Here is a 16,459-nt window from a genome sequence, read left to right on the forward strand (position 1 = left end):
TCCTTGTTACGGTCTGAGTATAGTATTCTGGATATTGATAAGTGTCACGCAGACGAATTGTTATAATTTGTGTAAGAAATAAAGAAACTATTGATGTGTATAGGCGGTCAGGAACATACCCTGAACATAACTTGAGGCAATTTTCGGACATTTGGGAAAACCATAGGACAGGAAATGGAGCTGATGTACAAACTTAAAAACAGTACGATTTTTTTTACATAACCTGAAATGATTTTGGCCCTATTAAATGCCCTATAAACTACAAAGGATACACCATTGAAAAAGATCCGATCTATCACGGCCCAATTTGCAAGATTTTCAAGTCCCTCTGGGTAATACATATGAGCCGCGCCATGAGGAAACCGACATGATAGTGACTTTGCGACCAGCATGGATCCGGCCAGCCTGCGCATACGCGCAGTCTAGTCAGGATCCCTGCTGTTCGCTTTCAAAGCCTATTGGAATTAGAGAAACTGTTAGCGAACAGCATGGACCTATGTTGGTTTTCTCATGGCGCGGCTCATATATGCTTAAAATAACTATGAATATGTAGAAATATACACAAGATAATGTACGGCACCATGTTTCCATGCATTGCGTTGCACCAGTTGCTTGGTAACATTAATGAATGGTGTCTCCGAGTGGTAAAGGTCGCTGACTTCGAATCACTTGCCTCGCTGTGGGTTCGAAACATCACGTGAGGATGTTGTCAGTATGGCTTACGGGAGGTCAGTATTTATAAGTGTCCACCCGTTCTTAAAAGAATGCCCGGATGGGCACCTGTGATTAATTATTGCATGTACTATTCAGAATTTTTCTGACAGACATACCTATCTTACTCTGTCGAAATACTTGAAGTTGACAGGACAATTCCGACATTACCAAATTAAGAGAAAGGAATAACAGATTAACTGTCATCGGTACGAAAATATTAAAATTTGGGACGAGATGACTGGAGCGAAATCACTCCAGAATTTTGCATGAATACCTCCATAATTAAACTACATGTATATAAGGCTAATGTCTTAAATCAGCACGTCTGTCATATAAAGACTAGTATAGTTATGATCAGCGGTCATGATTTGACTTTTCTGAATCATTAAAGTTAGATATTTACCTCTTTTTTTGTTCAAAGAAAGACATCGCATTTCTGACATGCAAAGGACGTAAAAGAAACAAAGGGATGTAACTATTTTAAAACTAATACATCGTTCGATCCGTTGATAGGCAGTTAGGTTACGAAGCAGTTACCTGTATACTATTGTTGATAGTTAATATAACAGCAATATAAAAATAGGTTTATGTCCCACTTGTGCAAGAACAAGCAAAAATTATCTGGAATACTACACTCCTGCCAAAAGGGCAATTATAAATTTGTCATTCATTTCTTCTGCATACCGAACAATTTAAATTCCCCCTGATTATACCCACAAAAGATATCTCCATTTTACAACAAACATCATCAATTACTATGTTTCAACTTTTTATATATACTGACTCTGTCTCCTTCGCATATCCTGGAAAAATTCTTGCCGACAAAAATTTCAGAAGCGGACATTATCAACAATCTCAAGCTTTGTTTTTCCATTGCAATCTTTCTGTTTGAACTTTAATTTATCTATCGGGCAACTTCACATGAAGATGTACATCTTGCCCATTTGTAACAACAGGCTAAACACATTAAAAAAATTGTCTTGCCCGAATTAGATGGCCCGTACCAGCCATGGTGCGAATCATGCTGTTCCCTTTCCAGGGAACCAGTAAAACTAGGTCAAACAGAATTATGCATTTAACAAACCTTCAACAGACACTGCATCGTAAAAAAGCTTTTATGGACACATTTCCGTCAACCTACACAAACTTACTTTCTCTTGCAATAACACACGTTCGCAACGAAAAAACAACAAGAAAATCTCGAATAAACACATACACTTTCACTCACTTCGTCTGACTTAAGCGCAAAAGAAACCACGTGACCATTCACCAAAGTAATTTCCTTCTCCATTCTATACGATTTTCACACAATATCTAACTGATACTCAATCAATTTTTTCACCATCTCTACTTAAACGTATGAACAATTATGTAAGCTAACGCCCATAAATTTACATACATGGCAACACAATTAATAGCCTCAATATATGTACAAACGAAAAGCGCGCAAAAAAGTTGCATCAATGATCAAACTTTCCCACTCTTGGGAATGAAATGATCACTCACGTAAAATTGCACCCTTCAGATAGGCTTCCAAAATAACTTGGAAACATATACACATATTTAAACGCACTTCCAGACACAAATTCCTCCTATTTCACAAACAATTATTCTTTCAGTTATGCACACCATGTAAACATTTCGCCATGACACTTACTGCTTCTGATTGGCTAATACGCATCACGTGGTCCATAAAAAAAAACAACCACAAGTAGGTCAACACTAAATATACATGAAATATAACATATAGCGCATGTATGACAACTGCACATGTCTCAAATCCCTTTAAACATTCTTTATTACGTATAATACCAAATAAATTACTAAACAATATAGATCTACATGATAAAGTTACGCACCTGCTACGATATCATGCGCAAAAACTAGGTCAACTCCTCTCCGGTGAAATACTCATAAAAACAACGTTTTCCACGCGTACTATCCCCGATCGCTGATAGTTTCTCATAAAATACTATTTTTCAAACATAAAGAAATACGTAAACTGTACACTTTCATGCATAAAAACATAAAAAAATCCAATATTATTCGCGAAGTGACAGAGCATCCAAATTACATCACTGCTGGTTCCCTTTCGTTTATTTATACAGCATATAGAGCTAATAATAATTTTTCTGAGAACTAGAACCAGCCACTCAAACCGAGTTCACATTAATATATATACCATGAATTTATATCGTTCATTTATATACATGAACGACTATTCGTCCAGAAAAATTCTAAAACAGCTAAAAGTCAATATATAAAGCGACCTTTTGAATCACTTGGTGTGGGTTTTAATTATCTTAGATTCTAAACAAGTTATATAAAAAATAATATAAGAACATGAATACTCCACTTTCGTATTGGTTTTAAATTTATGATATTATTAATATAAGATGTCAGTGTAGCACAATATTTGAGGGCATAATGAAAATAATCTTAATATACTTCAATTATCATCAAATATCACTTTTATGAGATAATTAAAAACTATATTGGAAGTGTTAATAGTAGAGAAACGCTTTTTTTTTCTTTTGAGATGCGACGATATTTCCGGTTTTAAGAAAAAAATATATATAAATGAGGTGTGCTAGTTCAATAAATCTTTGATTTTTTATTTCCTTACACTTTCAAAATTAAAACATTGTCACACCTAAGAGACATTGAATAGCGACTTATTAATATTGTTATTGTTATTATTGTATAGAGACACCTGAAAATTTAATTTTTTCAGGTTCTAAAGAATTCGGTTCATGTAGGGAAGTTCTTAAGGAATGTGCTTAATTTTATCATGCACTATTATCTGATATAAAGACTGAATATATCCTTTTTGTGCCGCGAAGTAGTTCCAGGGGTATCAAAACTATATCTAACTCTCTGCTATCGGAAGTAAATCAATTATTCTCTATCATTGCAACAACAAGGAAAGACAGACAGACAGACAGACATATAGAAAGACAATTGTATTTCCACCTAAGGTATTGTACAAATACAACATGAGGATATGCAGGTATATTTGATTAAGCCAAATCAAGGACCTATGTGTTGCAATATCATTTTTTTTTAATTTGTAAGTCATAATTTGTATTTTTATGCTAAAAGATTACATTTATATTCAATAAAAAATATGTATGTTATAATTTTCTATTTATGTTCAATAATTTGTTTGTATTTAAATTCGATAAGTTTTATATATAGGTGATACTTTTTATTTATTTTCTATTGTTTATATTCTTATATACTAAATATTTAGTTAAATTCATTACCTTTTAGTTTACGTTCAATAAGGGTTTCATTTATATTCTATAATTGTATAGTAGGTATAATTGTACAGTGGGTAAAATGTGTTTTCATACGTAAAAGGATCAAATTTGTAAAACATATTTTGATTTGATCACTGGTTTTCACTATGGGAAATCACATGATCGAAATAATATCAAAAACAAAGTAAATCTATGAATAATAAGGGCTGGTATTTTAAGCTGTTTGGCACTAGACACCTTTAAAATAAAAATGTGGAAAACCACAGGTCGCCCAACACGACATAAACGAAAATGTTGCAGGCTCAGTTTGACTGAGCCTGTTCATGGACGGTAGTGGAAGTGCAAGCTATCGTCCATGCCCTCTATCCCCGGGTTTGACATTAGACACCTTAAAGCTGTTTAGCACAGAGCACTGTAAGCTGTTTGGCACCAGACACTTTTAAACTTTTTGGCATCGGTCACTTTTAAGCTAAGCTGTTTGGCACTGGACACCTTTGAGCTGTTAGGCGCAAGACACCTTTAAGCTGTTTGGCAGAGGGCACTTTTAGTTGTTTGGCAGAGATCACTTTAAGGTGTTTGACACTTAACACCTTTAAGCTGTTTGGCATCGGACACCTTTAAGCTGTTTGCCACAGGATTCTTTGAAGATGTGAAAGACATTGAAAAGAAAAATTCCATATATTGTCTCACTTAGAACGGTGTTGAGAGTTTATGACAGGTGATGTATACATTCGGACTGAAGTTTTTTTTATTGCTACTACTTCACTCACAAAGACAGTTCGTTTTAATTCAGTTCTTGTATCTTGTATATTGATTTGGAATGTGTTCTAATGCAAAAAAGTGCACAAAAATATTCTCGCTATTTTCATTTCGTATTCTTTCATCTTTACTTAAAACATGTTATAATGCTTACACATGCGTTCCTTGAGCAATATTGTCTTTGTTAGAAACAGCTTGTACTTGCATACTTTAAATGCTTACTACTAGTATGTACTTACAGTTGGTTATAATAAAGTGGAAGGGGCATATAAGATGGTAACATAAAACTCAAAAGGGAAGTACATACACACTTTCACATACACAGCAATGTTCCTCAAACTCGGAAATACTTGCAGGACAATATAAATCCGGTGAACTGGATTTAATTGAGTCCGATGCCTTTGCAATTTCATATGAATTCAGCCTGCGTGAAGCTGCCGCTTTTCAAATGACAGCTCGGGTCGTATGAAATTATTACAATTCAAGTATTAATTATACCAGAAAGACAGTGTTGGTACTTCATGGACTGAATGAAACGATGAGTCGAACCAAAAGAATTTAGAATACCTGTGTGTACACGACCACAATAGCTTACACTTGTCAGTTGAATTCATTACCTCTAAGAAGACTAAAGCAGAAGTTCAAGAAACTTGTATCTTGCCTTGAAAGTACACCACACCTTCCATTTACTGAGGTTATTTTCCTGAAATGAATGAAGATTTGGTTTATCTTTTTGCTTTCAAGGATGGTATAGGAAAAGCTGTGGTGAATTTTATGAAGCTCATTTTCACATAAATTTGTTGCTTTATAACAGAAATGCACATTCTCTTGAACCTAGAAGGATGATTGGGATTGGCTAGCTTATTTTCCAGGCGATTATTTTGACTGTTTTGTCAGGACATTTTAGGCACTTGTTCTCCCATCTTTCAACAGTATAAAGTTGTATGAAATTACTTGAAGGGTAAAAGTCAGTTCTCGTACCAAATCCGTACTCACTAACTGTTTCCTATAATTAAACAAATACAACAATAAAAAACAAACACAAATATCAAACAGGGAATGCCACGCACCAAAAACGCAGCCTCCCGAAAACGAAACCTACAGCACGCAGACGTGCACACCACCCACACACACACACACACACATACACGCGCACACACACAAAGCCAGTACACCACAAACACACACACACACACACACAGATACACGCACACACACACATTAGGACAAAACGAACAAACAAAGGAAAACAGTGGGGCACCGCCTTGGAACGGTCAGTGGCAAAAACACCACTGGGGAGCTTAAACCGGTTTATGGTGCGCACCCAACCTCACTCTTACCCCCACCATGTTCCAAAGACACGGAACAGTGTAAATAAAAGTAATCCCCTCCAGGTGAATCTCTAACACACGTAATGGAAACAAAAAGGCATGGCATGTAAAACACAAAAATGCTCGTGTATAAATATATAAAAAGCAAACCTTTAGAACCAAAAACGTATGTACTCAATGCCTGTTCAGAAGACAGAGCAACAAGAGAAATACCCTTAAGGGCCCGACGAAACAGGCTAGAAGACAGATATCAAAACAGTTCAGTCCTGGTAGGATTTAAAAACTGCTTATCATAGAGTCCTCTCCCTCTTCCGTCAGACACAATCAAACCATAATAGACCAAACGGCTTTTAGTCAAACAGAACATGAGAAACAAGAATAGCACATAACATCTATGTAGAATAACACTTTTACACATAAATGCTACCTGAAGACTATTACATCCATGCAGCACAATATAAATTAAATTGATAGGTATTATTTCTCTCTCTCTCTCTCTCTCTCTCTCTCTGTTTCAGCCGAATATAAAAATACCTTGCTTCTTCAAAATTTATTTCAGTGTTTCGTTATGTTGGGCGTAGCAGCATTTTTTTCAAAGCATTGTAGTGATACAACGATGGGCATTTAACGTAAGAGTGTTCCTTAATTCTGTACCAGTACCTTCCTGTTCTCTTTAGATTAGATAATATCCAACTTCTCAATATGAATCAGCTGTGAACGCAAAGGATTTCATATCAAATTTGTCACGGAGAAGATACGCCTCGCAAATTGATCGAATTCGCATCGACACACGACTCACAGATTTGTTCTTTCTTTTTAGATCAGAAAGCGAGATCTCCAAATTGTATTATTGTTTGGTATTTTTTTGGGTATATCAATTGCATATAAGTAAAATATCTATATATTATGACGCATTATACGACTAAATTTGAATGCAGTATTAATAGTTACTTTAAATTTATTTGGGGTTAGGGTATATCAAGATAATACATAAATATGATCGTATTATGTTATGTTATCTTATGTTATGTATTAACGGAATCGTCGCACTTTTGAAACGGTTGTTAACTGAAACTTGACTGTCACTGTTTTATTATTACGATGTACAACACATATTACGATATAAAACACATTGGAGAATTGATAACAAATGTACGACCGAAATAAGAAAGCAGTATCAACATATTCAGGTCATACAAAAACAGGTCAGAATTCTTTATTTATTTGTAAGACAAGTTTCTTTGAAAAAAAGGCGATGTCAATTCCAGATGTAAATGCTAATAAAATAAGTTTCCTGTGTGTGTGTATCTCTGTTATTTATTTTATACATGTACCCGTTTTTCGGTGCAATATCAATAATCCTATCGGATGCGAGCATAAGCTGACAACATACTAGTATCTTCAAGTTATTACAAACATATCTGTTAATTAGACCTAAATGAAATGAATAGACGGAGGTGAAGAAAAAACTTTTCGTTAGGTATCTATACGGGGATGCTTAAATTACCTAAAGAGCCCAATCCGTACTTTACACACAATTATGAATTACATAACAAAACGAAAAGTCCTAAAACTTTACTCATAACTAATTTTCCAATGTAATGATTTTATATTCACATTGTTCTAAACGACCCAGTGTTGCATACTTTCGCAGTTATTTTTCTCTTATACAACTCACATGTCAGTCGACAAAGGCTTTTTGAATAGGTAACGTTCTAACATTACATCACAACACACGTGCTTCATATTGCGCCTTATCCTCACATCGGTAGCAAACTGAGCGTTTTTGTACATCAGTAATGGAAATTTTGATCATATTTACATCTACTGGAACTGAAAAGCCATTAACTAGTATATCGGGAGCATTCGGTCTATTATAGGGTCAATCTGAAGGTGGCTTGGTTTGTGGTGTGTGGCACTGGTTGCGTATGAAGTTCTTAATGCTTTTTGATGAATGCATGCATTTTGCATGTCTTTTATTTACATGCTGCGAATAAGGCAGTAGAAAACTGCCTATAGTACGTATACCAATGTACCTTCAGCTGGAGAATGTGAAACGACAGTCAATATCATTAAGAATTAGGGATTTAAGTTGTAGAACAAGCGGAAAAGCCATATAAGATAAATTTGTAAAATAAACAGATTAACTGATTTGGTGAAATAAATTGAAATTACATACGTGTATGGCTACATTCGCATGCAGAAATTGCTTTATATATTCCAATTAAGATGTAAAATAAAAGCAACTCTGCTTTTGCTTTCTTTCCAACTGACCTTTAAGCAGGTGTGAATAACATTCTGTTTAGGTCAATGCTCATCAAATATAGCCAAGCACTCGCTTATTTGGTTGGATAATGCTTAAAATGTTTTATCATATTGACAATGGCAGGTGTGCCCTTACCAAAATATCTCAAATTACTTAACGCACCTCCCACTTACTAGAAGAATAATGCGAAAAGATAAAGGTCGTTTACATTTAATTTTAGTGGTTTTCATACCTTTCTTTTCATTGGGTTCTTAAAGGTTAAAGTAAACAGATGTGCTATGTAATAGGTGAAATTAAACAGTGAACAGGAAATAAAGGGCAAATAAATTATTATCGTAATTATCAGAGGTTTTTTTGAAAAAAGGATACAGGAAGATATTGCAGATGTGACGAAATACATATAAGGGGCGAAATGCGTACAGAAGAAACTCATTCATCATCAGTTACAACACTAATTAGTAAATGTTTGATATTAACAAAGAATATGAGCCGTGCCATGGGAAAACCAACATAGTGGGTGTGCGACCAGCATGGATCCAGACCAGCCTGCGCATCCGCGCAGTCTGGTCAGGATCCATGCTGTTCGCTAACAGTTTCTCCAATTCCAATAGGCTTTAAAAGCGAACAGCATGGGGCCTGACCAGACTGCGCGGATGCGCAGGCTGGTCTGGATCCATGCTGGTCGCACACCCACTATGTTGGTTTTCCCATGGCACGGCTCATATATGTTTTCGACTACTTCTCTTGAATTAGATGGTGCTAGATACATAGTTATTTAAGTATACATGTATTACTTCAGGGTTATGTTGATATCATCGACTCATTCTTTAAAGAGTTCAAGGAAGGATAGATAGTTTGCAATTTATCAGTCTTGAGACAAAGACACAAAGTGTTAACATGACATTCTTTCAAAATGTAATTTATTTGTTTTCATTTTCGAAACAGTAATATATTCGCGAATTGCTTCTTTGACTTTTTAAATATTGCCCCTTTTAATAATGATTTACAAAGATTAAATATACTATACTTAGGTTGCACATACTTCAAACAATTTTGGTACGTTAAATAGATATGTATAATTTGGTGTGTGTAGTACTACTTTTTCTATAACAGAAACGATGTGTAAGAAATGCCATTCAAATTAGGTCATTGTTAGTTCATATTAGTTTAGTCCAATGTCAAAATGTGAAGCCCTGTACGAGAGGTATACATCTTATATTTAAATTTATCTATTATTTGGGTTTTACGGCGCACCAACACCATATAGGTTATATGGCGCCAAACAGGCCTACAAATTTTGGCTCCACACCTCATTTACATCGAAATAAAAACATGAGGTATGGAACCAAAATTTGTATACCTGCTGGAATCACAGAGTTACTGCAAAACCAAGTGTTAAGGCCCTATTAGTCGCCTCTTACGATCCTGTAAGGGTAAGGCAGTGGTTCCAATTCTTTCCATACACAGATCGTCCCAGAACCACATGGGGCTTTTATATTTAAATGCAGTACATATATATAGCATTGCTGCAAATATTCGATTACAGATCCGTTATTGTAAACGCTTACGTTCAGACGGTAAACCTTTTATATAGTTTATTTGTCTAGCTCAGTTATTCTATTTGTCCTAAAGATTAATTTTAAGTCACGTTAGGGTCTTTAGAAGCGCTCCTGGATTTCTGTCTTCCAGATTCCCTATATACCATATACCAGACTTCGGATTTAGTCCATTGGCTTTCCTATAATGTCTGTTTAAATATATGTCTAGATGCACTTTCTTTATGGGACACAACATTTGAAGTGAACCCGTCTTGAAACAAACTAGACACCTAACATTCATCACAACTTGTCCAAAAAGTTATAAATCTTATCAAGACCTTTTCTTAAAATTAATTTATATAATAGTTATTTGCGGTTAATTTATTGAAAGTAAAACCGCAAACGCTTAAGAGTTACACATAAGAAGCACATTGCTTCAGTAGAAAAAAGCAACAAAGTTTTCTCACATCATATTGCACAGTTTCTTACAAAGTCTCCAGGTATGTGTCCTCCCTTTGTTGATGTTTGCAGCGTTGAAGTGATGAAACTTGCCCATTTTAGTAACATTGTTCCATAATCTAAAAATATAACACGGTTTAAATTTCTCGTTTCTCTGCTGACGTCAGTCTTTATGTCAGAAGATGGAATATTTTGAGGTTATACAAATGATTTCCTTAATAACAGTAGGTATCGTCATATGTCGTTTTTGGAACGTTTACTGAATTCCACCTACTAATTTTTTTTCTATTGCACTGTATCCAGATTGTAAGACGAATATTTGGTGAAGAAAATGTCATGCCTTAGCTGTATTTAAATTGCTACCTTTTCCTATGTTGATATGAATAGTAAGTTTTCAAAAGCCTAGTCGCTGCGCTTTCTATTTTCTTTTATTTCCACACGTTCAACTCAGTGTTCACGTATTTATGATATTGAAATTCTGCCTGCAAGTGTTAAATTTCAGTGATCAACTATAAGTTGTCTATTTACTACATCCAGATAATACTTTGGTAATTATATAATCTTCTGTTTGTTGATATACTTTCCTCAGTGCGCAGTTGAGACAGTCTTGATAAAAACGAAGTCCATCATAACTTTGTATAATTTCTTTCCCTGTCCACAAATATTGTTATGGCAAATTTGTAAATTAAATCTGTTTCATTTCAATGTCCCTGAGGACTTGCAGATTAATTACTCGTGTGATGTCCAACACATGATTCACTGCACATATCCTCCTGGTGGAGTAGTTTCTCTTAATACGTGTAAACACTAACACTGATAGGTCTCAGGCTGGGTTATTTTGATACTGCCATATGACCTGAGCATATTCACCATTTTCAATCTTTCCAAAATTATTAACACATTAAGAGCAATTTGTCTGGAAAACGATTTCCACGATTGCCTGATATCTCTGTTATTCTGCTACATTCTTGTATACTGTGCAACGTGCAATAAATTGATATAATAACCCCGTGCTTTCATACTTGTCCCGTAATAGTTCTATGGTATTTCGTAGACAACAGATTTAAGAGGGTCTGTTACATAGCCATTATGAAAATACCCATTTATTGACAATTTTATGATATGATCACTTTAACACCTTTTTCATTGTTATTACATTTCTAAAATATCTGACGCCGTAAAATTACACACCGTAAGGCATTGTAATCATGCAGCTCTAGAAATTAAATATATTCAGCAGTCAATTACTCATTCTCTAGTCATTGATCTTTATATCACTGTGAAATCGTGATCATACACGTTCACTAGATCGTTTGGACAAATATCCAGAACAGATTGCCGTTTGGCTTGGTAGCAACTACGAAAGATATTTCATTATAAACTGATATTACTCACACAGCTGGAATTTTCTATCAGATTCTAAACATTTATTAAACTTAAGTATTCTTTTCATGTCACAAAGAACGGATCATATTCTTTTTCGTATTACCAGTTTTCTAATTCAAACATATTCTTTCCATGCCAGTGTTGTGTACTGGTGAAGTTTAAAAAAATCACTAAATTGCTAAATTGTCCACTTTCTTAACGTCGCGTCGTCACGCATGCTTTCCATGGACAATGTTTTGGTTAAATGAACAATAAAGAGTGTCTGACCTTTGCGGTCATTAGATTGATATTACGATCTATAACAATATATTTAAACATTCGACAAAGGAACACGTATAATATGTGCTTTAAAAATTGAAATCAATACTTAATTTATACACTTTTGTAAATTACGACCAGTAAAGAAGAAAGAAAAATATTTTTGTAATATTTCAAAGTGCTTTAACAACTGATCTATTTTTCAATAACAAGGATTTCCCCGATTCTTCTATAGATATAAGACAATACCATTCTTTTTATTTATCACTCGAAATAACCCCAAGGGTGGTAATAGGAACTAAATCAAAATATGTTGTTTAATTTTGAATTAATCCTCATAAATGTTCTGATGGGTGGGGGACGTATATTTGCCACTGTGAATATTCATCTTTTCACACACACACGCACGCACGCACGCACGCACGCACGCACAAACACACACACAACATAATTATTCGTTTCGACCCTACAAAATTTTAGTCATGTTTTAGTGAGCAACATTTTCATGCAAAACTTTTCTTAAGGTGGTTAATCAGATTTTGATCAAATATTGTATTTGTTCGAAAGTTAACAAATAATCCTTTTACATTTGTGTGTGCTCACTGAGTGCTTAGAACATGTAAGATTTTCACAGGAGGTATGTTTAAAATGTGATTTTTATGAATATATTTTGCATAATGAATGGTACGAATATAAGAGCTATTAAGGATACAAATTTACTTAAAATTCATTAGAAATGTAAATTTGTAAAACTATTATTACCTCCCTTTACATATCTTCGTTGCGCAACCAGGATAGATAGGAAATAAATGAATTTGGAAGCTACACACTGTTTTTAAACTTGCCATCTGATTCAGAGTGTTAAAATATCCCAGTATCTATTAAATGCAAATTTGAAACCGGGTCTTTATGTTCATTAAATAAATCTCAAACAGAATATACTAAAATAAAAAATGTCATAAATCGTTGCATAACCGTGACTGACCACATTTAAGAAATATATATATATAAAGCGATAAAAACAAAGTAAAGGTTGATAAAAATGAGCGGGAAAAGTACAACATTTTATAATCTAATTATTATAAGGTTATTCAACATTGTTCTATACAATACGAGATATATTTGGACGAGTACCCAGCTGAGAAAATCATATTGGACAAGCCGCTAGTACCAAGCTGAGAAAATCATATTGGACGAGCCGTTGGCGAGTCCAATATGGTTTTTCCAGCTGGGTAAGAGTCCGAATATATCTCGTATTGTACAGTACAGTGTTAAATAACCTTTTTATTCTATATCTATTTTATTTTAGTTTAAATTAAAAACGATTCACTGAATAATGTATTTCTGCCTCTGCACATACATATTACACAGACGCAAAATCAAACTCTGTACATAGAGCGCCTACTTCACCCGATTTACATTCGGAACATTTCCACGTGTTTCGGGCTTTATCGTATGTTTAACATGGGACTGTTGAACCGTCCAAATATGAAAAACTACAGGTTTTTGTACGCACGTGCGTCCAATAAGGTAATATATTGTACGGTCACGTGTTGCAAATAAACGTTCACGATCGGATATATAACATAGATATAGAATAAATGTGTTTATTCATATTTCATTTGTTATATTCCTGTGCATATATAACTGTTGTAGATTATTGAAACTTTAATAGTTACAGTTACAAAAGATGTTGAATCATGTGGTATTACGGAAGTATTGCTGGAAAGAAAGTAATGTTAGTGCGCGGGGTAACGTGAGCATACAGGCAGACTACAGTTGTTCAATTACTTGAGAGATTTGAGACAAATGTAGATGAAAATGCTTATTAGTGTAATGCTGTAAACAGCTTATTAAAGCCAATCCTTATATTTTATTTTAAGTAATTCAAAACAACTAAATAGGAACTCAAGTGACATTGAACTTTACGACGACAATATCCTACTTTGTGACACTGTTATTGGAAAATTTGTGCTCTAACTACAGGTGTTTCTAGTTTAAGAGAAGATAATTAACGGAAAGGAGAAACCATATAACATTCTAATTTCATCCCCATATTCGATCTTGTTTTTCATTTTAATACATCTTTACAGATATGTTCTTTGCAACAAGGACTTTTGCTAAGAATGTATTTAAGCAATTATACTATATATCGTTAGAAGAATGACCATTAAAGAAATGAATGTACAAATAAAAAGATTTTTTACCTTAGTACGGAAAATTATGTTTTTCATGACTGTATAAGATTCAATACTTAACTAAAGTATCTTTAAACATTTAAAGAACAAACCTTAACCTTGAAGAAATATAGATTTGTTCGTAAATTTGAAGAAAGAACTTTTAAATTCAGGATGGCCGCCATATTGATTGTCGAAATAATGTTACCAATATCATAAAAACAAAAGTTTCAAAATACTTGAAAAAATACATAGGAATACAGTTCACCGGAACAAAGAAAAGTTTTATAATGTCAAATATAGCACGACTTTGAAGTAAAATTCCAACGATATCAAATCTTATTTAGGCTCTTGTTTAGCTCACCGTGTATCATAATTCTGCTAACATCTGCCTGATATAATTTGCGAGTGGCCAAATTATTTTTAATGCATTCAGAGATAAGAAATCATGTCTTAGATCCATTTCTACAAAACAAAATATTGCGAATTTATTTTATCAATAGAACTATTTTATACATATGTATATGACTGTTACTTTTTCAGTTTTTCAGTTAGAGGGATATTAGTTTTATACAGATGAAAACCCTGCTATTTTGAAGATTATTTCGTAGGTCCAATAGCTTGCTGAATCATACGTTGATGTAAAAGGCAACTGATGAATTATTTAAATAATTGCTTGTCCTAAACATAAAATGGTTAACGTCTGTACCCAGTCTGACAAGATGATGGCATCGTGTGACTGAGCCACACTATTGGGGGTTTACCCAGTCGTACAAAATTGCATCTAGACAAGAATTAGTGAAGTATCTACATAGACCAATGAAACTGCTGCGGAACTGGCATACTATCATTATTAAACAAGATAATTCTTTAGCTAGTGGTACAAAGTGTTTCAACGTTCACATGGTATAAACTTAAAACAGTTAGCCCTGAAAAATGTTTCCGCATTTGCAATAAACATTTAGTGTCTACTCATTTCTTCAAACACGCTCAGACTCTACAAAATATCATCATCGTTGCCTTTGCCCGAACATGAAAACCACGTATCTGTCGTTATCCTCACTGGCACCAGAACAGAAAAAAAATGCCTCTGTACATGTTATACCTTACCCCTAGGTATTCTATAAGAACCATGGTAATGAAGGGGAAAATAATTATACTAACCTGTTTCAATCGCGCATTTCATACCTGAAGCACGCAGTTCGGTAAATGTGTACTATGGAAATCAAACAAGTGGTAATTTATCTTCCATTGTGTACCGGTCACATTTCCTCAATACTTCTTATCTTACAAAAACAACGCGTAGTTTATAGTTTTTTCAACGTTACACAAAAAAACTTGCTTGACCTTCCCTGGTGAAGTTCCGTTCTAGATTACAAAACTATTCTGATTGGCTGTTGTGAAAATGTATGTCAATCGTCATTTTACTACACGTGTTCGTTAATATGTGAAAATGCAGCATAAATGTGCAAAATGAATAAAATAAACAGAACGGATGTAGACCAATGTATGATTTCAAATTAAAAATCATATGCAAGATGAATTCCGTTCATCATTTCGAGTTTTAGTGTAAAATTGTGAATTTTTTAAATTCTGTTTTTGTTTGTTTACGTTTCGCCTAACATGTGCACACTGCCGTGACCTCTAGACCGGATGTTCATTAGGGAAGGTCAAGCAAGTTTTTTCTGTAACGTTGAGGAAAGCATAACATATGTTGATAATCTCAGCAATATGGAATATTGAGACAATGTGACTGGTGCACGTTGGAAGATAAATTATAACTTGTTCAATAAACTAGGTACCAATTCACCGAACTGCGCGTTTAAGTTGAGAAATGTACGATTAAAACGGGTTAGTATATATTTTCCCCGTCATGTCCATGGTTCTTATAGAATACCTAGGGGTAAGGTACAGAGGCATTTTCCTTCTGGTCTGGCGCCAGTGGTTAGCCTTGATAAAACATGAGACAGTAAAGTGTTTACCCAGTCCTATAAAACTGTATCAGAGTTGCATGACGTCAACATAAAAAAGCAAAATCTCTTACTTCTTAAACGAGATTTTTTCAGCGTAAGCGTGGCATAAAAATGAAAAAATAAGTCCTTTAAATGTGTTTCAGCGTTTGAATGTTATTAATTAGTCCTACAACATTTGTCAGCATTTGCTTTGTCAAAATATGAAACAATGAAAGAATTCAGAAAAGCATTACACCCGTAAATTTAGAAGAAACAATTAAGTCTCTACTCAATGTAACAAAAACAGTTCAGCGTTGGATTTAGACAAATATAAAACAATCGCGTAAATTGTTTAA

At 34.2% G+C, this 16,459-nt stretch overlaps 1 protein-coding gene across 1 annotated transcript in view; it reads right to left on the minus strand.

The window, feature by feature from the left end:
* Window positions 1-16,459, minus strand: part of LOC123534117 (uncharacterized) — a 310,888-nt gene that overhangs the window by 213,881 nt on the left and 80,548 nt on the right. The gene's annotated exons all lie outside the window — the stretch shown is intronic.

This window comes from Mercenaria mercenaria, chromosome 17 (assembly GCF_021730395.1).
Source record: "Mercenaria mercenaria strain notata chromosome 17, MADL_Memer_1, whole genome shotgun sequence".
NCBI classification, from domain to species: Eukaryota; Metazoa; Mollusca; class Bivalvia; order Venerida; family Veneridae; genus Mercenaria; species Mercenaria mercenaria.